Here is a 24,051-nt window from a genome sequence, read left to right as displayed (position 1 = left end):
CTCAGCGGCGGTTCGCAGTTCTCAGAGTGGCGTGTGCGTAATCGGCCTGTGCCCACTGTGCCGCTTGGGACGAGTTTGTGAAAGTGTATGTGGTTTGCGGCGTTCAAGGATCGTCGACGCTTCGACAGAGTGCGTGTGTGTGCCTGTAACGGATGTGAGACCCATCGCCACGAGTGAACCGCTTGCCGGGATAAATGTCGTTACTTTCGGACGGTGCCCAGGGACGCCGCTGGTTTAGCTACGAGTGCTTCTTGTTCGCGTTACCACCGTGTGCCACTCGCGAAAACGGCAAGGTATGTGACGCGCGAAGTTGTCCGTGCGCTCATTTTCTCTTTCCTCGTTGAGCTTATGGCCGTGGCAGCGCTCATTTCTCCTACTAAATGACCACACTTTAGCAGGAAACCCTGTCGAGCGGAGGTGTGCGGAACGCCTCGGCGGGGCGTTGCGGTGTGGTTTGTGTTGACCTAGCTCACCCTTTCAAGATCACTATGCCATCGCTCGTACAAATAAACATTCGCTTCACCCGGATGCAGCTTGAACGAGCGCCGTGGGCTATTTTTTGGCGGCGGGCGCGGTTCCAGATGCGTCCGTTATTTAAATGTTCCTTTCGCCGCCGTGCAGTATGTACGGTACACAGTTGGCAACTTCATTAGTTATGGCCTTAGCGGTAGCGGAGAAGAAAAATTCGCACGCTCTTTCGCTTCACTGGCCTCGTCCCTTCCCTGTGCGGCCTGCTGCGTCGCGAAGGTCGGTCATCCGTAAACGCGGCTGACCCGTTGTCACGCCGTCGTGCATGGATATATATCTGCTTCGAAATATTTTGGGTAGCACGTCGATTGACTGCACCGGGCTTGCTTGCCATCTGAAGTGCCGCGACCGCTTCGGCAACCCCCGGGCTGCTGTGACGTCCCTGGAGCGTGCGTACGTCACCGCGAACAGGTCATTGCGGTCGCTAATATTTATTTATTTTTCTTCAGTTTCCACCGTGCTACGTAACTCGTTACGTGCTGAACCGCTCTGTCTTGATTTGCGAGTCGCTGGCTGCACTGCCGCCTCGTCGCTGCTTCGCCTGTGCATCGAGACCCTTATTCATCGAGACGCATGGTCTTTGACCATATTTGGGGCATGCAAAACACCTCGCCCGACTGGATGTCGGAGCTGGCAAGACGATTTTAGCGCCGGAAGAAAAAGAAAAGAAACATGGTGCGGAACAGACTATGTTCACCCAGGCGCTGTGGCGGGGGGGCTTTGTGTTGGTACTATAACATGAATTTATACGCTTGTCGACAAAGCTGTGTTAATGAAATGACATGTAGCTACACCCTTTTGTGTTAAGAACCTTACAAGGGTGTGCAAGATAACTTATATGCTTGAAGACATTCCTGGCATTACCTCGTGACCGGTGAAGTCCATCAATCAGGAGGCATTGTTTTTTGTAACCATTGAGGAGATGACTATGCAATCTTTAGTCTAGGAAAAATGCAGAAAGAAGCAGACGAGGTTATCAGGGTTTTGGAATAATTGACTTGTGTCCCTGGCGAAGACATTCACCTTGTCAAAACATTAGCTTGATCGCTTTGTCGCCATCTTCCTGTAAACCATTTTTCTCTTCAGGTATTTTGGAAGATATTCTGGGACGTGTGACTGTCTTAATGCTCTATTTAAGAGGTGCAAACTGTCAAGCTTCATAAGAAATACCTAGTGGTTGACCCAGACTGACACACCTTCAAAACAATTGTCTTACATTATTGTTATTACTCTCTATGTCATTCTTTTTGCTTGTCTTTATGGGACTTTTTTCTTGCCGGCAGAGCTCTTCACAGAGCCTTTAAGGCTAGCCGGTGGGATTTGCTCATGTGCTATTAACATAAATTGGAACATGAACAGATTGAACTGCACTTTTTTACTGTATTTTGGCAAACGTGTCTGACATGTGCAGAGTATTTTCTCATGGTGGTAGTTCAAGGGGTGCAGAATGCTTCGTGACAGCATATAAAGAGACAAACACTGCACAGTCGTGTAATTTTGTAAGATGTGGAGAGGAGCTGTGGGTCACCATACTGTTAAAAAAGAAATTGTTCAATGGTACAAAATACAAAACAGGTAGAGTACAAGCAGCATCTACGGGATGATGGAGATCTGACCATAAATGATATGACTAGAAGCTTCATGCAATACTGACTTTCTATTACAGTGTAGTTTCCTTTCAAGCGATGTTTTGTGGCATGCATAACGTGTTGCACATAACAGCAAGTTTAGTAGTTCCAAGCAAATTGTCTACTTGATCGCAAGACACAGAGCATGCACTTTGCCCCCGCAGTGCACCCTGTCTGAAGCCAGAAAGCGGCTCACCTTTATGGCAGCCACACATGCCTTGTGCAAGTACTCATTCCACAACACGTGGCTCAAAACACAAGCGTGACAGCGGCATTTCTATGTATATCTCATGGCTGAGGGGACGTTCCACGACAGCTCAGTGTTGGGTAAGGGGGGGTGCAGTTGCCAAGACGTGTGCTGCTGCAGTTGAGACCGATTGTGCTTGGCCGGCCAGCGCACTGGCATACACATAAATGAGAGCAACAAGCCGTTGAGAGCGCTTTAGATGGGAAGATAAAAGAAAGAGGGTGCCTCTAGTTGCTGAATGAGTCGCAGGGTTCGCTGTTGTGAACTTGTCTCCTGCTAAAAAATAAAATAAACAATTATTTGAACAAGTGCAGTACACATGAAAGAGGAGGAGTAAAAAAAATAAGTGCCACAATTCGCTGATCCCATTTTAGCCGGAAGTTGTCTCGCTGTTAAGATTGAGAGCGGTTAACCCGAGATAACATAGGGCTGTGAGTAGCGTGGCGGAGCATCCGGCAGTACTTTTGGCCACTTGGGAGTTTTTGGACAGGCAACCCAAAGCTTGGTACCCAAGCTTTATTGCATTCTACCCCCATCAAAATGGGGCTGCTAAGGATAGCAGTTGAAACCACGACCTCGTGCTAAACAGTATGCCATACCCACTGAGCCATCGCAAGAAATATAACAAGGAAAGATAAGGATTTAGTTTGAGGTTTATGACATTAAGGACTTTTTGAAATTGAGGCCTCTGATTTTTATAATGTCTCTTCAACAGATCATTCTCACAAGTTACACTACACCACTGTTACCACAAAGAATGCCAGCAGTTGTATCTATTACCTGGCTGAAGAAAAACTATGGTAAAAAGCGCGTATTTTTTTTTTAATCATGACAAAGTTGCATAGTCCTCCAGCAGGGAAGTCAAGATGAAAAAACTATGTGCCCTTCCACTCTGTGAGGAAGGATGACCAACGAAGCTGTGTATGTGGGCCCTTTAATGGCGAACTGCACCTTCGCCGCAGGTTGGCCTGGCCTTGTACTATCTTTGGGATCGGCCCACGTATAGAGAGTGCTTAACGCCTGCATCACCTCCGCCGCGGGTCAACCCGGCATTGCACTATCTTCTGGATTTCTTTCTGCATGCGGACATGATAGTGGTGAAAGTAGCCCTTAACAGCTTCTCTGTAAAATACTCTACGAAAGGAGCAGTGCTGATTGAGAAGGTGTATCCTCTCATGTCTAACTAATGTTTGCTTCAAAATATCACAATGGAATTTTCCTTAGCATTTCTTGCAAGTTTGCCTTGAATGCAAGCATAGTAGGAAAGCAGCAAAGACTACAGGCTTAATAGCACTGGCATTACAGGAGTGCACGCATAATGAATGTGGCAAGATTGGTCTATTTGTGCTGCATAGCTTTCGGTAGCAAAGAATCAAGATGTGCCCATACGGAGACAACAGTGTGACAGTTACAAGCACTCTGTTGATGCATTTCTAGAATTTGAGGTAACAAAAGCTATAAAACTATATCAACCACCCTGATGGCAATGTTTATTATTTTTGTTGGCTTGCGGTGAATTCACTTACTGTATTGAGGTTCATTCTCTTGATGTGGAGACCAGTTAAATATAATTTTTGTACATACAATAAGGATTTCTTGCTTTCCATTGCGTGATAACATAATGGTGTTGACTGCATTCAAGGCAAAACTTGCTAGATTGAACGATTCGGCTTAACAGTGCAGGTGTGTAAATAAATCAGTTGAAAGTATGTGATTCATTTGTCTTGTCCTTTCTTTCATCCTTGTCTCTTAGGCGCATTTACATGCCTGCAATGCTTCTTCTTTTTTGTTTTTGTCTGTAATATTCTTAAAGACTAATGCACTTTTTCTTTCATGCATTTTAGCTTGTTTAATGTCATATTATACACAGTAGTATGCGTTTTACATTTGGTCTGCAGTAGAGTAAATAAATCGCGTGAGCTTAAATCTTTTCTGCAGCACCTTAGCACATGTCTTAAACATTCACATTAATAGTTGCATTTATGCATGTAAAGGAACACTTGTTCCTTCTTTCTTCCACGATTTTCAAATGAAAGACTGACCTTACTTGTGTAGGCTGCAGATTGTGCAATCTTGAAATTGTCTATTTTAATTACCTCACTGCATCCTTGTTTGCAAGCAGATGGAAATCATGTAAAGGTATACGAAAGTAAGACAACAGACACTACTAACTCAGCATTTGAGATTTGTTTTTACAGATGCATCTTTTTTTCTTATTTTATGCCCACAGCCAGTAGGAATTCAGCCTCAGCAGCTTTGTTTCTTTCAGTTTATTCTTTTTAAACTAGTTTTTTTGAAGCTTATAGAAATTGCTGTGTTTTGTAATTTATGTTCCACTGTTCAAGCTCTCAACATCTATCCTTTAGAAGGCAGTGAGGAACCTGCCTTTCTTTCTGTTTGTTGCTGCCTAGCTGTTCCTGGAAGAAATCTGGAAGGTCATAAATGGTTTATCACCCTGAGTGATAAGACAATGAGAGATGCATACGTAGAAGTTTGAAGAGTGGGATTACTTCACACGAAGCAGTGAGTCACCACCTAGTTCGGTCATGCGTAGTTTTTAAGCGTGTCTCGGCATGCGTCACTAGGCACCCAAGAGATTTAGGCACGGGATCGTCGCTGTTGCCGTCCCCATTTTGAAGGCCCCTGCCAGGAAGCTATTGAGTTCATTGTTTGACACGTGCGCATGCGTGAGCATGCTAGCCTCACTGCCTCGAAGTCTTTTCTAGTTTGCATTTTGAGAGTTTCGTCCACCCGAGAACACTGTCACCGTGATATCAGTTTGCCACTTTGACATGCGGTTGTTGGCACAGACTGACGGGCCAGTCCATCGAAAGAGAGTTTGTTTAAAGACAGCACTTGTCAGACACAGTTCCCATTGGCATTGTCTTCACATTGAGCACTTTTGAAGAGTACTGTTGCAGTGCACAGTGGAAGCATTTGCGATTTCAACAAATGCTAATCACTGCTTTCAGACACTACATTGTGTAAACATCGCTGCATCAAGGAAATGCGAAAATGTTGCTGCAAGTAGTTTAGCACACACACAGCTGCTGATTCTTTGCTGTTTCATTTCCTGGTAGGCCGTGCACCCTTGCACCACCAAACCATTTGATTGCTTGCTTATTAGGGTGAATGTAAACAGGGGCCCTGTAATGTGTCTGTTTTTTATTCCAAATCGGCCATTAACCCTCCCTTATTGGTCACAATGGTTCGTTTCCAGCCCATACGGGCGGTTGCCACACCCGTATGGGCAGAGTACGAGCCATTTTGACCTATCATGGAGGGCTAATGGCGGATTTGGAAAAAAAAAACAGATTGGAATAGTTTTACGTTATACCGGCCCAGTGCAGCCTTAAGGAAACAAAATTCACCAATGAAGATGACAGCAGTATTGAGACAAGATCAGCACAAATTTAGAAAAATTTGCATCTTTATGTTGGTGGCTGTAAAGTTAGCTCATCTCTCTTTTTATGCTCATGTGCCTTGGGAAATCAAGCTCTCTCAGTGAGTAGCACTTCCACAGTGATCACTCCCTGACAACTACCTGTTGTTTTCAAAAGTCCAGAAAAGTAGCATGTGTTCAGCAGTAGGATCTGTTGCTGGGAAAGTTGGTATTTCATTACAACAAAAGGCAGCACAACAGATGAGATTCAAGAAGAAATGTGTGCACATGTATGTGTGGGTGAGAGTGAAGGTAATTGGCAAAACGGCAGCCTAGGCTATATTGTGCCAAGACATGTGCGGATAAAAGAAGTGACAGTGACACAGCAGCTTAAGAGTGTTTGAGGTAGGGGCACAAAAGGCTTCTATGGGCACTTTCCTATTCTTCCCCTGTCTTTGCTTACTGTTCAAATCAATAACAGAATGCTGAGCCTTGACAGATAATGTGTAAAAGCTTATTCGTTTTTGGCCAACTGAAGACTGTCTTTTATCTACAGCCATTTTTTGTAGTCCCTGCCTAATTCCCTCCCTGCGTTTTCTTTTTGTGCATAAAGTTGATTCCAGCTGGGTTTCATTGATGCAGCTGACATCGGTAATGACATTTGTGTCACATCAGTCAGTGTCAGCCTCGAGAGTACAGCTGCTGGCAGACTACATTAACGTTGGCTGTTAAGAGGAAATGCAAATACAGAGACCAACGCCACTGCTCAAAGGTCGGCAGTGGAATTGCGATACGAATCTTACAGTTCTTAAATATAATAAGGCAAATAGTTGTTGCCAGTTCAGAGAGATGGTTGGGGTGCATAAAAAAAAGAAAAAGGAAAAAGCACACACACAATCAGATTAGTACTCACAGAACTCGGGAGCATATTTGAAGCTGCTGAAATTTAACAAAAGTAAAAATTCCAGGATTCCTTTCAGAGTTCACAGCAGCCTATACTGAATGTATCGCTGTGAATGAACTGAATGTCATGATTAAAACTTATTCCATTGTGTGGTTATAATACCAGAAGCTTGGTGCTCTTGCATACACCCATTACTAGGTATGGAATTTTTGAAGACATTTTACTTACTGATTGTTATAATTATTGCCAGATATATGTATAGGTGTATACAATTGGTAGAACGAGTAGATTGTTGCTTTATTGTATATCACATTATGCATTGTTGAATTAGCAATGAGAAAAGTGCAAACTCGGTATACAGTAGTAATGAGTGACTTAGTAGTACTGAGTGAACGCAAAAGTGTGGAAAAAGCAGACTGGTGAACAGGCAATTGGCAACTACGGCATCGATCCTAGAAACGCTAGAGGAGAGATACTGATAGAATTCACAGAAAGGAATAAGCTGAGAATAATGAACACCTTTCTCAGGAAACGTAGCAACAGAAAAAGTGGACCTGGGAAAGCCCTAATGGTGAAACAATAAATGAAATTAATTTCATACTTTCTGCCAGTTCCAGCATAGTGCAGAATGTAGGAGTGATAAGTAGGGTAAAACGCAGTGATCATAGGTTACTGAGGGCTAGGATTCACCTCAATTTGAACAAAGAAAGAGTAAAATTGGTCAAGAAAAAACAGGTCAGCTTAGAGGCAGCAAGGGTAAAAGCAGACAAACTTAGGCTGGTACTTGCAAACAAGTATGCAGCCTTAGAACAGAGAGTTGAAGATGACATAGAGGCAATGAATGAAACTGCGACTAGGTTGGCTTCAGAAGCAGCAATTGAAGTGAGAGGTAAGGCACCAAGGCAATCAGTAGGTAAGGTCTCCCAAGTAACAAAGGACCTAATAAAGAAACAACAAAGAATGAAAGTGTCCAACTCAAGAGATCAGATAGAATTTGTGGAACTGTCAAAACTGATCAACAATGAGAAAATAAGATATATTCGAAATTGTAATGCGAGAAAGACTGAGGAAACAGTAAAAAATGGATGCAGCATGAAATCAGTGAGAAGGAAACTTGGCATAGGACAAACCAAGATGTATGCACTGAAAGATAAGCAGGGTAATATCATCAGCAATCTCGAAGGTATATTAAAAGCAGCAGAAGAATTCTATACTGACCGGTACAGTACCCAGAGGACTCAGGAGTACTCTATTTGAAACAATAATGAACAGTATACAGAAACTCCTCCTATAGCTAGAGATGAGGTCAGAAGGGCCTTGCAAGGCTCAAAACAGGGGAAAGCGGCAGGAGAGGATGGAATAACTGTTGATTTAATCAAAGATGGAGGAGATATAATGCTAGGAAAACTGGCAGCTCTCTATACGAAGTGTCTATCAACTGCAAGGGTCCCAGAAAACTGGAAGAATGCAAACATTATACTAATCCACAAAAAGGGAGATGTTAAAGAACTGAAAAATTGTAGGCCCATTAGCTTACTCACAGTATTATATAAAATATTTACCAAAATAACCTCCTATAGAATAAGGACAACACTGGAATTTAGTCAACCAAGGGAGCTTCAGGAAAGGTTACTCTACAATGGATAACATCCATGTCATTAACCAGGTTATCAAGAAATCCGCAGAGTACAATAAACCTCTCTATATGGCTTTCATAGATTACGAAAAAGAGTTTGATTCAGTAGAGATACCAGCAGTCATAGAGGCATTGCGCAATCAAGGAGTACATACCGCTTACGTAAATACCCTGGAAAATATCTACAGAGACTCCATAGCCACCTTAATTCTACACAAGAAAAGTAGGAAGATACCTATAAAGAAAGGGGTCAGACAGGGAGACACAATCTTTTCAATGCTATTCACTGCGTGCTTAAAAGAAGTATTCAAGCTATTAAACTGGGAAGGTCTATGAGTAAGGATGTACGGCGAATACCAAAGCAACCTTCGGTTTGCTGATGACATTGTTCTATTCAGCAACAATGCAGACGAGTTACAACAAATGATTGAGGACCTTAACAGGGAGAATGTAAGAATGGGATTGAATATTAGTACGCAGAAGACAAAGATAATGATGAATAACCGGGCAAGGGAACAAGAATTCAGGATCGCAAGTCAGCCTCTAGAGTATGTGAAGGAGTATGTTTACCTAGGTCAACTAATCACAGGGAACCCTGATCATGAGAAGGAAATTCACAGAATAAAAATGGGTTGGATCGCATACGGCAGACATTGTGAGCTCTTGACTGGAAGCTTACCGTTATCATTGAAAAGGAAACTATACAATCAGTGAATTTTACCGGTGCTGACAGATGGGGCAGAGACTTGGAGACTGACAAAGAAGCTTTAGAACAAGTTAAGGATCGTGCAAAGAGCCATGGAACGAAGAATGCTAAGCATAACTTTAAGAGACAGAAAGAGAGCAGTTTGGATCAGAGAGCAAATGGGTATAGACGACATTCTAATAGACATTAAGAGCAAAAAAAAAAATGGCGCTGTGCAGGTCATGTGTTGCGCAGATTAGATAACCAGTGGACCCGTTAGGGTTACAGAATGGGTGCCAAGACAAGGGAAGCTCAGTAGAGGACGGCAGAAGTCTAGGTGGTGCGATGAAATTAGGAAATTTGCGGGTGCTAGTTGGAATTGGTTGGCGCTGGACAGGGGTAATTGGAGATCACAGGGAGAGGCCTTTGTTCTGCAGTGGACGTAAAATAGGCTGCTGCTGCTGCTGCTGATGATGATATGCATTGTTGTTTAAAGGATAGTAAAATTTGGCTATTGGTGTTATTATTCCTAAATATCTCAGCTGATTATTGAGAACATAGCCAATGCATCTATTAGGATATGCAACGTAATCACTTGCATGTGCGCTTCCTGTCTATTAAATTTTAAACACTGCAAATCTTGTTACTAAGGGTATATTAGTAGCATGAGATACTGTATAAATAGAAAACACTAGCTTTGGCAGGAACATGGAAAGAAATGCTAGTTAAGAAGTAACAGGCAAAATAAATCAGAAAAAGAAATAAAGATATCAATGAAACTGTATGCAGTGCAGGAGTGAGACATATGTGCAGGTTGCAGATAGCAACATATTCAAGCAACCTAATTTAGTGAAGACTACAGGAGATTCAGGAGAATGGTGAACAGTTCAAGTTGGTAGTGGTTCATAATCAACAACTGAGCAATGACCAGGGTTGAAGAACAAATGCATGAACACATGAAAATCAATTTGATTTTTATTTATGTTGCTGCCCTATTTCATAGCTGACATGTTACTGTACAAGACATGTGCATTGCCCTTGTGAATGAGCAACACAAGAAAAAGAAAGAAAAAACGAGTTCTATAACTTTCTTTTTTCTTTTTCTCGTTTCTCCTCTGTGTACAGTGATGAGCATGCCGTGAAAAGTATGCCATGAAAAGACGATGACAAATAACCCTTAGACACATGCGCATTGCAGTAGCGCGTTAGGTATAAAAAAGGGCCACAACTCGAATAAAATTGTCAGTTGAAAGCCAGCACCATGTTTCTGTCATTCCTGCATCTTCCTCCGTCCCTGTTGTGCCGTTGTTAATTAGGAATACACAGTTATTAATGCAACTTACAAGGTAAAAGAAAGCAGTTGAGTCGAGAGGCGATCAGAATATTTTCTATAACTACAATATTACTGAGGCTGTTCAGTTCGGTTGTTGTTCTGGGGAAAAAGAAAGATAACTTTATTACGGGTGTGAAACACTGCTGTCAACAAGTCACGCCACTGTTGAGTGGCATACCTGGATAAAATAATGAAATCAAAGTCATTGGACGAACTTTATGGTGTTGTTTCAGAATTCTACTTAGGTTAATTTCACGTTTATAGGTTGCTTAGTAGAAGAGAAAAGGAAGGTCAAAGTGTCAGTTTTTTCAATTTTGTACCTTAACACCACTGTCAATACATCAGAGTTCTGCAACAAACCTCAGAGTAATTTTTTTGTTTTGGACTGCTTTGACACCAGGAAAAGTTTTGGAATCTTTCAGAGTTCAGTCTCTTGGCTCCTTTAGCATAGAATGTAGATCATACTCACTGTGTTAGCTTAGTGGCTATGGCACTGCGCTGCCGAGCTCAAGGTTGTGGGTGCGATTCCAGTGGCGGCAGCCGCATTTTGATGGCGACGAAATACAAAAATGCATTTGTTATATATTGCTGCCTGGCCAATGTTACCTGCGCACCTTTTTACCTCTTCTGTGCACCACAACAGTCTGTTAAGAATATTGCGTGTATGGCCTTCAACCATGGAAAGCTGCCAGACTCGCATATAAATTTGCATAATAGCCAGAGCTTTTAGAGATTTTGTACAAAAAGTCAGGTTTTAGGTATTTCACGACTAAAAGCTCAGACATTGTAACATTTCATTCTGTTTTTGTTTGCACGAAGAGACAACCCATTTTCCTCTTCGAGAATAAATATAGAACAGATTATTCAGCGTTATGTTGTCAACTACAGAATGCACAGCTGTATGACTGAATATGGCTGAACACATTAGCTTTGACCATTAGAACACATGGTCTTTAATTTCTTGCTCTCACTAGAAGGTTGCACTTTATTTCATGTCATGAGTTTCTCCGGATGTGACACACACTAAAAGAACAATAAAAAAAAATATATATATATATTTTTTTTTCAATTTTTGGTTACAGCTTAAGGTGCAGCTATTCCATAACTGCTGCTGTTGAGTGCGTAGAGTAGGTTCAGATAGCTTTAAAAGCTGAAGCTGCACGAGTAGGGAAGCTATTTTAATATATCATAATGCAGTGCACGGTGATTCAGCGTGGCATCTGGAATGCACAGAACTTTGTGGCAAAAAAAAAAAAAAAGGAAAAGAAAATGCTGCTGACACCTGCTCAACCTCCGATGCACGCCTGCGTACTTTTCTAGCTAGCAGCAGTAGCTCATCTAAGTGCATAATGTAGCGTATAGGCCTATCACTCACTCTGTTGAACGCTGGCCTCAGGATTGAGAGATTCTGCAATCAGTTTCTGCCAGAGCTTCTAAGCAATTAACCATATGGCCATGTGTTGTACTTTCTGCTTTTCTTTTGCCTCTCTTTTGCAGAATTTTTTTGTCAGAATGCAGCTATTACACGAATAAAAATGAAACATTCTCTCTCTCTCTTTTTTTATAAGCTATACATTTATTCCTGAATCAATTCTGCATCATTTTGCAGAATTGCATTTTGCAAGAATTAATTCCAATTTGCATCAAATGAAACTGGGGTATGGACTAATATAAGCCAAAGTGGATAGCTGGGGCAAGTACAAAATGCACTGTCATATGATTTGGCTATGGCTCAGTGTGGCTAAATGGATGTTTCTTCGCAAGAAAATTTTTTTTCAAAACGTTTTAAAACAAGGCAGCGCTGAGGATATGGACATAGAAAAGGCATGCAGAAAAGAGGAGATGCTGTGCTTGATAACAACTGCATTATCTTACGATGGACGGACTTACATATATACAGATAAGCGTTGCTAAATACATAATAAAAAGTATTAGAACAAGCACATAACAGTCAACAGATAGCTATAAGTTAGCCTGCAGAATGCTCATGGGTCAAAGGTTTTCTGATAGAAACACAATTTCTTTGTCAGTTAGCAAAACTGATACTGTGCTAATGAGGGATCTTTGAGTTTTGTTATGCAGTGGACTTCAGTGATAGTGCACCGTTGTATTTTTATCAGTAAACTGTTGAGCAATTGCAATTCACATGCTCACTTAATATGCACGTTTTATTTTTCATGCATGCGACGACTTTTGCCTGTGTCAAAGAGGATGTCCGAGTATGGTAAAAAAAAAGAGCAAAACAAACAAGAAATGTGAAATTTCATAGTAATTAAAAAAGATAAGTTAAACCTGATTTAGCAAAGCTCACTTTGCTAAATTCAAGTGGTCAACAGCAGATGTCTTTTTACCTTGCTGAACCAAATCTCAAACTGGAATCATGCATTGTAGTTGATTCTTTACCTTTACCTTTACATCATTTATTGTAAGCTGTGCTATAAAATGTTGTACTTTCACTTTCCTTGCTTCAGTGTATTTGTATTATTTAACCGCACTTGCTTGTTCTTGGCTTGTAATATTGTGCTTGTAATATATAAATGTTTTCTAAACACAAGAAGAGACACATTACGTGTCCTTTCTTTGCATAATTTTTAATTACAGTCCCATTGAAATGTATAGCATTAGCATGCCTCCTTGTTGAATACATACCCTGTGTATTCAATATTATCGTGATGTCATGACACAGAGAAAAGTCAGCTAACACTGCATAAAAATAAGATTAAAAAAGAAATTACGTTGCTCATAAACTAAGATGATAATGTTGCTAATAAAAAAAAAGAAGGGTGCTGCCGGCGCCTCTTCTGCCTCCACTCGCATGTGGCTGCATGGCTGCAATTGCTAGAATTATGTAAGCCAATTTGTAGTGGGGCTGTCTAGGTAGCAAAAATAAACCTAGCTTGTAGAAAAAGTAATATGGTAAATTATTTAGGGTGCTCTTATCCTTTGCAAGGGTGCTTTAGGGGACATGGGTTTCTATTTATAGCAAGAAAATAATTTTGAGATGACTTGTCGGTACTCCTTTAACACCAAACACAGTGAAAGGACACTGCCATATGAAAATGGTGTGGGGTTCATTACATCACCTTGATATCATTGTTGCTACTGCTATTGGGTGCTGCACTAAAAAAATAAAATCTTCGCCTTTACATTCTATATCTGTAAGCCACCTCCTTGCACCAAAGTGTGCTGAGAGCTTTGAAAGTGTAATCTCCCAGTTTAGACTAATTTAATGATCCCTTTTAATTTTCCTTCGTAGTACCTACCTTGATATCATGTTTCTTTATACCAGATATCTTCTGATAGTTGTAGTCAGTGCAGAGGAATGACTGAGATACAAAGTGTTTTCCTTCCTTTTGAGGGGAAACCCAGTCTGAGTGTGCGTGCAATCCATCACGTACACAATCTTTCAGCTTATCAGTTCCGGGTTTGCACACTTTTTGTGCAAGGGGGGTGTCAGGGCCATTGTTGGAACCCTGGCAGACCTGTAGGATTTTTGTTTACCCTTTTGTTGTTGTCGCTTCTCTGTAAGCACTTATCTAGAAATAGAAACTGCACATATGTCGCAAGAAAAAGATATTGCATGTTTGTTTATTTGTAGAGATTTGGAAAGCTCCAGATTGGAATACTCTTCGAACTGCATAAGATAAGCTAAAAATAATTTCTGTGGTCTTACATGCCAAAATCCATGACCTGATTATGAAGCACGCCGTAGTGGGGTGTGGCTCTGGTTAATTTTGACTGCCTGGGGCTCTTCAACATGCGCCCAATGCACAGTTCCCGGGCGTTTTTGCATTCCGACCCCATCGGAATGTGGCCGCTGTGGTGACCAGGATCGAACCTGCGACCTCGAGTTAAGCAATGCTGTGTCACAGCCACTGGGCTACTGCCGTGGGTGCCATAAGATGTGCTGAAGTGAGCTTAAGAGGACGCTTTAGCTCCGGGGCCTCCTATCTAAACACATGGGGAAGGAAAAATCGTCTTTCTCAGCAACCACTGCACCCCAGTCGCTCGACGTAGGTTGGGGCAATGCCCCTTGAAAGACCATGCCGCTGCCTTTCAATCACCCCATACATTGCACCACAGACTTCACGTCGCCATCTTAAATACTTCAAAATTACTCAACGTATTGCTGCTATGCTACTCAAGTCACTCTTTCAACTCATGTTTTTTTCTTTTTTTTTGTCTTTTGTGTTACTCGCGCACTGACCGCGTGACCGGCTCTCCTAATGCCACAAGAACATGCCGCCAACGACACCCCTGAATGCTTCCTAACCTCTCGCCTCCCCAACATGCTCCCAGGCCCCTGTCTTTCTTAAATCTTTTCTCTTTCTTGTTCTTTCTCTTTTCTTTTGTCTTAATGTCGCCCTGTTTTTTTTCCCCTTTTCTCTGCTTTTCTTTTTTTTTCTTTTCTCCCAGCGTTCCTCACTCTCCCGCTCTTGTCCCTTCATCTTGGGAACGAAGCTCACAGACGTCGGACGATAGTGCTCGTTACCTCTGAAGTCTCTCCCTTTAAAACCAGCCGCCAGTGACAACACCCGCATGTGATGTCACTGCACTAACCCTTTAATACTAACATGCCGAGGATGACGAGGCCGCCTTTGACGAAGATAGGTCCTCCTATCGAAATGTTGGCCAGCCTTTCTGAAGCACCTTATCCCTGTTTACAAACTTTATACCACAGTGTGCTATTCCATCTGTCAGCTCCTTTCTTGATTTTGGTATAGGTTAAGTGTTATGTTTCTTTTGCTTAAGGGGAGACGCTCCTCGAAAAATGGTTTCTTTGATATTTGTACTCGAGATTTGAAAATCCACCCACTTATAGAGCATTTCAAGCAGATTTCAAATATGTCATTAGTTTCTGTGTAGCTTGTGTAGTTCTTAAGTCCTACACAATGGCAAAATGGAGTAGTTTTACGGGCACTTTATTGTGTAATAAATTTTCGCAAAACGCTTTGTGCTGTAGCCTATTTAGCTCTTTGTAGACAGCAAAGTGCTGATATATATTCAAACAGCATGTACAAGTGAAAAAAAAAATTAGGGCACTTCAACTAATTTTTTTCACAATCACATGAAAATAACCTTGTACACTTACAATAAGAAGCCAGCAAACACTGACACCAAGGACGACATAGGAGAAATTGTGCTTAATAAATGAAATAAAGAAACAATAAATAATGGAAATGAGAGTGGATGAAAAACAACTTGCCGCAGGTGGGGAATGATCCCACAACCTTCGCATTACACTTGTACACTTACATGTGTCTTATACTAACGAAATTTGGCATACATACTCTTGAAGATATGTACAGTACTAATATCTACTTGAAATTGCAATATCTCTAAGCAATAAGTTGTGAAAGTACATGGTTATATTTCAGAGAATTGAGAAAGAAAATTAGTTGAGATGTTCTAATTTTTTTTTGCATAGTTTCAGTAATTGTACACACTGTTTAGCTAGATATCACCACTTCCCAATCTGAAAAAAGCTAAACAAGCTACAGCACGATGCTTTTTGTGAAAATTTCTTACATAGGAAAGCGCCCATAAAGACTACTATATTTTGCCATTGGGCATCACATATCTCTAAAACTATAACACCTACACAAAGAGTAGTGCCATATTTGAAATCTGCGTAAAAAACTGTATACTTGACTGAATTTTGAAACTTCTAATACAAGTAATTAAAGTTGTTTCGAGGAGTGTCTTCCCTTTAAGTAATAATTTTCAAGGTATCGAAATCAGCATAGCATATGTAATACATTAGGTATTACAGGGTTAACCCTGTAGTACTCAATGAAAGATGAGTAATATAATCAAGCTTAACATAAACACTGTGTAATCGTATCAATTGCAGCAGAGTAGTGGTCTATTTTATGTGTCTGTTGTGCATTGTCTTCGTGTTATCAAACTTTTCACTTCTCGGGTGCTGTCACATTGTTGCACCATTAGTGACCACGATTTCTACATTGCTTGCTTTTTTCTTTATATGAACTTCAAAATAAGGGAAAGCTTTCAAAGCAAGCATATTTTCCTCGTTTGTTTTGCCTGTGTGTGAAGAAGCGTAAAAGAACAACTTAAAACAGAATTTGTGAACGCTTCAGCTATGTGGAGATGTTCAGTTTAGCATAGCATTTACAAATCCTTCCTAAAGCAGTTCCGGTATTGGGGATGACTGAACAAGACTGGGTGGAATTATTTACTCCATGCGCTTGTACTGCTATTGTTTAAATTTCGAAGACTTGTAGAATGCCGGAGCATTTGCCGTAGTGAGCTCCTGTCTGGCAGGGCATGGCTGTTAGACAACCTTTACTACTTCCATGCTCCTCTGGCACATCGTTACATGTTTATCATTTCTGTGCTTTTTTACGGGGGGCACTGCAACCTGTTGAAGCCCCTTTTATCAGGCACTGCTGCAGGTTGCATGTCTCGTAAAGAGCAAAGGCTCATCACTGGCGGCACTCCAGTGCTTCATGCTTTGCGCTATCTTTAATGGGGTGTGTATAATCTTTCAGTTTGTCCTTGGCAAGGGGGTAGGCACAGAAATGACACAAACCACTGGAATGAATAAACATATTTGACAGCTGTAATTTAACAAATGCCTCACATTGATTGGCTGCAAGTGTTGCCGGTTAACGCTTCTTGGGCCTGGTTGTAGGTGTGACTCCCTAAATAGTCAAGAAAATAGATGAGTGGACAGCTCTCGCCGTAGCTCAATCGACAGAGCACTGCATTCATCGTGAGGGTGGTTTGGGTGTGGCTCCCACCAGTGGCGTTCCACTTTCGTTCCGCCTTTTACTAACAAATAATATGATTTAACCCTCCTCTGTTAATTCCACCCACACTGATGCCTCCCCCCCTAGGGAACAAGCACACTTGCAACAGTTACAGCACAAATTTGATGTTGGCATGTCGTTTAGCAAATTCTTATGTTGTTCATCATGCTCATTTCTGTGCTGGCATGTGTTTCCTATGTACAGTATGGTCCACTCTTACAAGGAACACCTAACTGGTAATAACTGCATTATAGCTTCGACAGTTCTTTGTCTATGTCACGAAAAAGTGACTGACTGACATGATGCATTAGGCAAAATTACATGCATAAAAATATACAAGCCTCACCCATATATCTTGGGTGTAATTGATGCTGAAACTTTAAGGTGCTCCCTTTAAGAGTGGACTGAACTGTAAATTGAACCACAAATTACAGGAATGTTGTAAGCCACGAAGTATTTAGCTTTCAGCTGAATGCTATCGTTCATGTGATGAATAACTTTCTCTCTCCTTCTCTATTTACAGGAGTGTTCGAGTTCAGTGGGGGGGCTTGGCGCTACCCGGTGAGTCCCCAAGGACAAAGAAGAGCGGACGGTCGTCTCCTCTTGAACTTTGGGGGGGTGTCTGTAGTTCTCCTCTGAGCCACCAGTTTCAACGCTGCAACTGCTGCCGCTTTGTGCTTTAAGGGTGCAGGGAAACGCTCAGGGGAGCACACTCAGGTGAGAGGGACCAGCTTGGCTGGTGGCTGGGATTGCGCTCTTTTCACCTCACACCTTTCTCGATAAGCAACTGATGCTGCTTTCCAGATTTCTAATGCGTATAACACTGCCGGTTTAATTACATGCTTGGTTGGTGATGGCAAATGCAGCCGTTCATTTTTTCTGTTGTTTCCATGCCTTGCTCTTCTCTAATGACACGCCGTTCAGCAGAACATCTTTTATTCTCTTCTGGTTCCTTCTCTTTTTGGTTTGTCTTTCTTTTGTGTGCATTTTTCTTTCTCATCTTTTTCCAGGCAGGTAGGCATTGTGACCCAATCAGGAGACACTTGTCAGCCTTTCTCTGACACTTTAATAATAATAATAATAATAATTGTCAAGCTGGGTCACACATCAGACTCATATTCACATAGCCATACCTGAAATGGGAACATTAACCAAAACCAATGTAGGCATTATGAAAGCATATTTCATTTGTGATATGACGGTATGGCTTCGAGTGCTCGATGCTTGATAGCAACTTCAGTTTCTGTTGAGCATGCAAGTCATGAATTTTAGCACTGTTACTTGTTGTGGCGGCTTAGTGGCTATGGTGTTGCGCTGCTAAGCACGAGGTCGTGGAATCAAATCGTGGCCACAGTGGCTGCATTTCGATGAGTGCAAAATGCAAAAATGCATGTGTACCATGCATTGAGTGCACATTAAAGAACCCCAGGTGGTTGAAATTAATCCTGAGCTTCCCACAACAGCATGCCTCATAATAAGATTATAGTTTTGGGACATAAAACCCTAGAATGAAATTTTAGTGCTGTTGATACTTGTATTTTTATAGGTCATTTTCTTGCAACAAAATATTTTGACCAACCTCAGTTTACCTCTGCCATAACTGTCAGCTGAAATGCTACCACATTTTTTTTCTGCATTTAGGTGGACAGAAAATAATGAGTGGCTGTGTTACCAGGTCATAAATTATATTGTGCATACCCTGTGAATGAGTGTGCTGTACGAATATCTCTTCAATCCACACAGGTTTGCTACATTTGTGACAGTGTCCATGCCATGGCTCGAGCGTTAGCTTGAAGATGGAGTCATGCTTACAGGATATTTTATGTAGACCAAATACTTTGGCAGCTTCAGATTTTCAAAGAACCCTTGGCTGAATGAAACAAAGTTGCAGAAAATGTCACTTTAAAAAAATCCAGCATTGCATCTTTCATATTGTTTTGTCTGCTCAGTGCTTCTGGCACAGCTACCTTCTGGCACAGCTACTATCAATGCATGCACTAATGCATATTCTGGTCTTTGTGTGGTCTTTGCTACGCTGGCTACATTATTTAAATAAGCAGCTGCCGCTTCAGAACAGGCTCACAAAAAAAGTGTGCAATTGACATGTTTGAACAGCATGCACATTATGGCACAGAAACTTGCAGCCTAGCAGAGGAACCCAAGAAAAGCAAACAGCATGTGCAGCAAGATTTAATCATTCCAGTCAGTCACGGTCGGTCGGTCGGTCGGTCGGTCGGTCGGTCGGTCGGTCGGTCGGTCGGTCGGTCGGTCGGTCGGTCGGTCGGTCGGTCGGTCGGTCGGTCGGTCGGTCGGTCGGTCGGTCGGTCGGTCGGTCGGTCGGTCGGTCGGTCGGTCGGTCGGTCGGTCGGTCGGTCGGTCGGTCGGTCGGTCGGTCGGTCGGTCGGTCGGTCGGTCGGTCGGTCGGTCGGTCGGTCGGTCGGTCGGTCGGTCGGTCGGTCGGTCGGTCGGTCGGTCGGTCGGTCGGTCGGTCGGTCGGTCGGTCGGTCGGTCGGTCGGTCGGTCGGTCGGTCGGTCGGTCGGTCGGTCGGTCGGTCGGTCGGTCGGTCGGTCGGTCGGTCGGTCGGTCGGTCGGTCGGTCGGTCGGTCGGTCGGTCGGTCGGTCGGTCGGTCGGTCGGTCGGTCGGTCGGTCGGTCGGTCGGTCGGTCGGTCGGTCGGTCGGTCGGTCGGTCGGTCGGTCGGTCGGTCGGTCGGTCGGTCGGTCGGTCGGTCGGTCGGTCGGTCGGTCGGTCGGTCGGTCGGTCGGTCGGTCGGTCGGTCGGTCGGTCGGTCGGTCGGTCGGTCGGTCGGTCGGTCGGTCGGTCGGTCGGTCGGTCGGTCGGTCGGTCGGTCGGTCGGTCGGTCGGGCCTAGCCTAGCCTAGCCTAGCCTAGTGGGCTGTAGAAAATGGGCAATTGGATCTTTCTATGTACCACCAAATATTTCTTTTGTGTTTAATTAGGTCAACGCTTCTATTGAAAGCATAATATCTTTGTATAGTAATTTTGTAATATCTTTGTAATATCTTTGTATCTTTGTTTTGAGCAGCACGCTCAAATACATGTCCCAGTACAGGCCTAAATGTTCTACCCACTGGTTCTCATCTGAACTTATAACTGCCCTAAAACGTAAGCACTGAAAATCTACAAGTACTCTGCCTAATGAGTGAAAAGAATTCCACATTTTTTCTGGTTCTCTTCAGAAACCTCTATAAGCGAGATTACAACTCATATACAATAGAAGCTCATTGATAGGATCCAGTCTTGTACTATTTCATGGCGCCAGCATCGGTGATTGTAAACATTAAAATTTACCTAATGCACTTGCAGTTATTTTTTACCTGTTCCTGGATAATGCTATCTTTCGTTCTGTACATTGCCAAACTGTGATCATATGATACGTTAAAAGAAAAGGCACGAGGCACGCACAATCTAGAGCAGTAGGTGCCTTCCACGGCAGCTTCCCTGCAGCACTTGCTTGCCCATGTCATATGGAAATGCTGGAATGCACTCGCTTTTCTCTCCCGGCACCGGAAGACCTCCTCGTGGGTCGTCATGCATTGCTTTCACAGTTATCGCCACTGACCCTGTTGCGATCGGCTTCTTCATCTATCTGTTTGACAGCAGGTGTGGTGTAGTGCCGTTGGAAGTGCCTGCTTTTAATAGGCAATAAATCAGGCTTTCCCTGCTACAGGTGGCACGAAGGGACCGTCATGTCTTGCTCTTGCAGCATCGTGTTCCGGCACCCTTCACTAGCTTGATTTTGTTTTGGTTTCCCATCGCAATCTTAAAATAGTACGGCTATGCAATAGCATGTCGTGTCAGTGCCTCATGCTGCAACGATTCTCCCCGAGTGGGCACGTCAAAACTTTTCATCAAAATACCCCGCTCAAAGAAGCTACTGGCCCAGGTTGGATTTGAGAATTGCAGATGTCAGGTTGCGGAAGCAGCAAAAACGACAATGTGCGTCTCAGCCACATGTGCCCCACTGGCTCAGTGCACATGTCTCATGACCCCACTGTCTCCTGCTGCAAAAATTTTCACAGTGGGTTGCGTTGCATAGATTGCCATATTTTTTAATAACATTGGATCATACGTTTTCCAAAATTTTTCCAAACTTTTCATCAAAATACCCCGCTCAAAGAAGCTGCTGGCCCAGGTTGGATTTGAGAATTGCAGATGTCAGGTTGCGGAAGCAGCAAAAACGACAATGTGCGTCTCAGCCACATGTGCCCCACTGGCTCAGTGCACATGTCTCATGACCCCACTGTCTCCTGCTGCAAAAATTTTCACAGTGGGTTGCGTTGCATAGATTGCCATATTTTTTAATAACATTGGATCATACGTTTTCCAAAATTTTTCCAAACTTTTCATCAAAATACCCCGCTCAAAGAAGCTGCTGGCCCAGGTTGGATTTGAGAATTGCAGATGTCAGGTTGCGGAAGCAGCAAAAACGACAATGTGCGTCTCAGCCACATGTGCCCCACTGGCTCAGTGCACATGTCTCATGACCCCACTGTCTCCTGCTGCAAAAATTTTCACAGTGGGTTGCGTTGCATAGATTGCCATATTTTTTAATAACATTGGATCATACGTTTTCCAAAATTTTTCCAAACTTTTCATCAAAATACCCCGCTCAAAGAAGCTGCTGGCCCAGGTTGGATTTGAGAATTGCAGATGTCAGGTTGCGGAAGCAGCAAAAACGACAATGTGCGTCTCAGCCACATGTGCCCCACTGGCTCAGTGCACATGTCTCATGACCCCACTGTCTCCTGCTGCAAAAATTTTCACAGTGGGTTGCGTTGCATAGATTGCCATATTTTTTAATAACATTGGATCATACGTTTTCCAAAATTTTTCCAAACTTTTCATCAAAATACCCCGCTCAAAGAAGCTGCTGGCCCAGGTTGGATTTGAGAATTGCAGATGTCAGGTTGCGGAAGCAGCAAAAACGACAATGTGCGTCTCAGCCACATGTGCCCCACTGGCTCAGTGCACATGTCTCATGACCCCACTGTCTCCTGCTGCAAAAATTTTCACAGTGGGTTGCGTTGCATAGATTGCCATATTTTTTAATAACATTGGATCATACGTTTTCCAAAATTTTTCCAAACTTTTCATCAAAATACCCCGCTCAAAGAAGCTGCTGGCCCAGGTTGGATTTGAGAATTGCAGATGTCAGGTTGCGGAAGCAGCAAAAACGACAATGTGCGTCTCAGCCACATGTGCCCCACTGGCTCAGTGCACATGTCTCATGACCCCACTGTCTCCTGCTGCAAAAATTTTCACAGTGGGTTGCGTTGCATAGATTGCCATATTTTTTAATAACATTGGATCATACGTTTTCCAAAATTTTTCCAAACTTTTCATCAAAATACCCCGCTCAAAGAAGCTGCTGGCCCAGGTTGGATTTGAGAATTGCAGATGTCAGGTTGCGGAAGCAGCAAAAACGACAATGTGCGTCTCAGCCACATGTGCCCCACTGGCTCAGTGCACATGTCTCATGACCCCACTGTCTCCTGCTGCAAAAATTTTCACAGTGGGTTGCGTTGCATAGATTGCCATATTTTTTAATAACATTGGATCATACGTTTTCCAAAATTTTTCCAAACTTTTCATCAAAATACCCCGCTCAAAGAAGCTGCTGGCCCAGGTTGGATTTGAGAATTGCAGATGTCAGGTTGCGGAAGCAGCAAAAACGACAATGTGCGTCTCAGCCACATGTGCCCCACTGGCTCAGTGCACATGTCTCATGACCCCACTGTCTCCTGCTGCAAAAATTTTCACAGTGGGTTGCGTTGCATAGATTGCCATATTTTTTAATAACATTGGATCATACGTTTTCCAAAATTTTTCCAAACTTTTCATCAAAATACCCCGCTCAAAGAAGCTGCTGGCCCAGGTTGGATTTGAGAATTGCAGATGTCAGGTTGCGGAAGCAGCAAAAACGACAATGTGCGTCTCAGCCACATGTGCCCCACTGGCTCAGTGCACATGTCTCATGACCCCACTGTCTCCTGCTGCAAAAATTTTCGCAGTGCGTTGCGTTGCATAGATTGCCATATTTTTTAATAACATTGGATCATACGTTTTCCAAAATTTTTCCAAACTTTTCATCAAAATACCCCGCTCAAAGAAGCTGCTGGCCCAGGTTGGATTTGAGAATTGCAGATGTCAGGTTGCGGAAGCAGCAAAAACGACAATGTGCGTCTCAGCCACATGTGCCCCACTGGCTCAGTGCACATGTCTCATGACCCCACTGTCTCCTGCTGCAAAAATTTTCACAGTGGGTTGCGTTGCATAGATTGCCATATTTTTTAATAACATTGGATCATACGTTTTCCAAAATTTTTCCAAACTTTTCATCAAAATACCCCGCTCAAAGAAGCTGCTGGCCCAGGTTGGATTTGAGAATTGCAGATGTCAGGTTGCGGAAGCAGCAAAAACGACAATGTGCGTCTCAGCCACATGTGCCCCACTGGCTCAGTGCACATGTCTCATGACCCCACTGTCTCCTGCTGCAAAAATTTTCGCAGTGCGTTGCGTTGCATAGATTGCCATATTTTTTAATAACATTGGATCATACGTTTTCCAAAATTTTTCCAAACTTTTCATCAAAATACCCCGCTCAAAGAAGCTGCTGGCCCAGGTTGGATTTGAGAATTGCAGATGTCAGGTTGCGGAAGCAGCAAAAACGACAATGTGCGTCTCAGCCACATGTGCCCCACTGGCTCAGTGCACATGTCTCATGACCCCACTGTCTCCTGCTGCAAAAATTTTCACAGTGGGTTGCGTTGCATAGATTGCCATATTTTTTAATAACATTGGATCATACGTTTTCCAAAATTTTTCCAAACTTTTCATCAAAATACCCCGCTCAAAGAAGCTGCTGGCCCAGGTTGGATTTGAGAATTGCAGATGTCAGGTTGCGGAAGCAGC

At 42.9% G+C, this 24,051-nt stretch overlaps 1 protein-coding gene across 1 annotated transcript in view; it reads left to right on the top strand.

The window, feature by feature from the left end:
- The window catches only part of LOC126522289 (uncharacterized), a 140,225-nt gene continuing 116,174 nt past the window's right edge, over positions 1–24,051 (top strand). The window contains exons 1-2 of the mRNA XM_055066324.2: positions 1–293; positions 17,640–17,833. The gene's annotated coding sequence lies outside the window, so the exon portion shown is untranslated. The remainder of the gene's footprint in view (positions 294–17,639; positions 17,834–24,051) is intronic.

This window comes from Dermacentor andersoni, chromosome 6 (genome assembly GCF_023375885.2).
Source record: "Dermacentor andersoni chromosome 6, qqDerAnde1_hic_scaffold, whole genome shotgun sequence".
NCBI classification, from domain to species: Eukaryota; Metazoa; Arthropoda; class Arachnida; order Ixodida; family Ixodidae; genus Dermacentor; species Dermacentor andersoni.
Note: the sequence above shows the minus strand (reverse complement) of the source record. Positions and strands in the feature narration are given on the sequence as shown.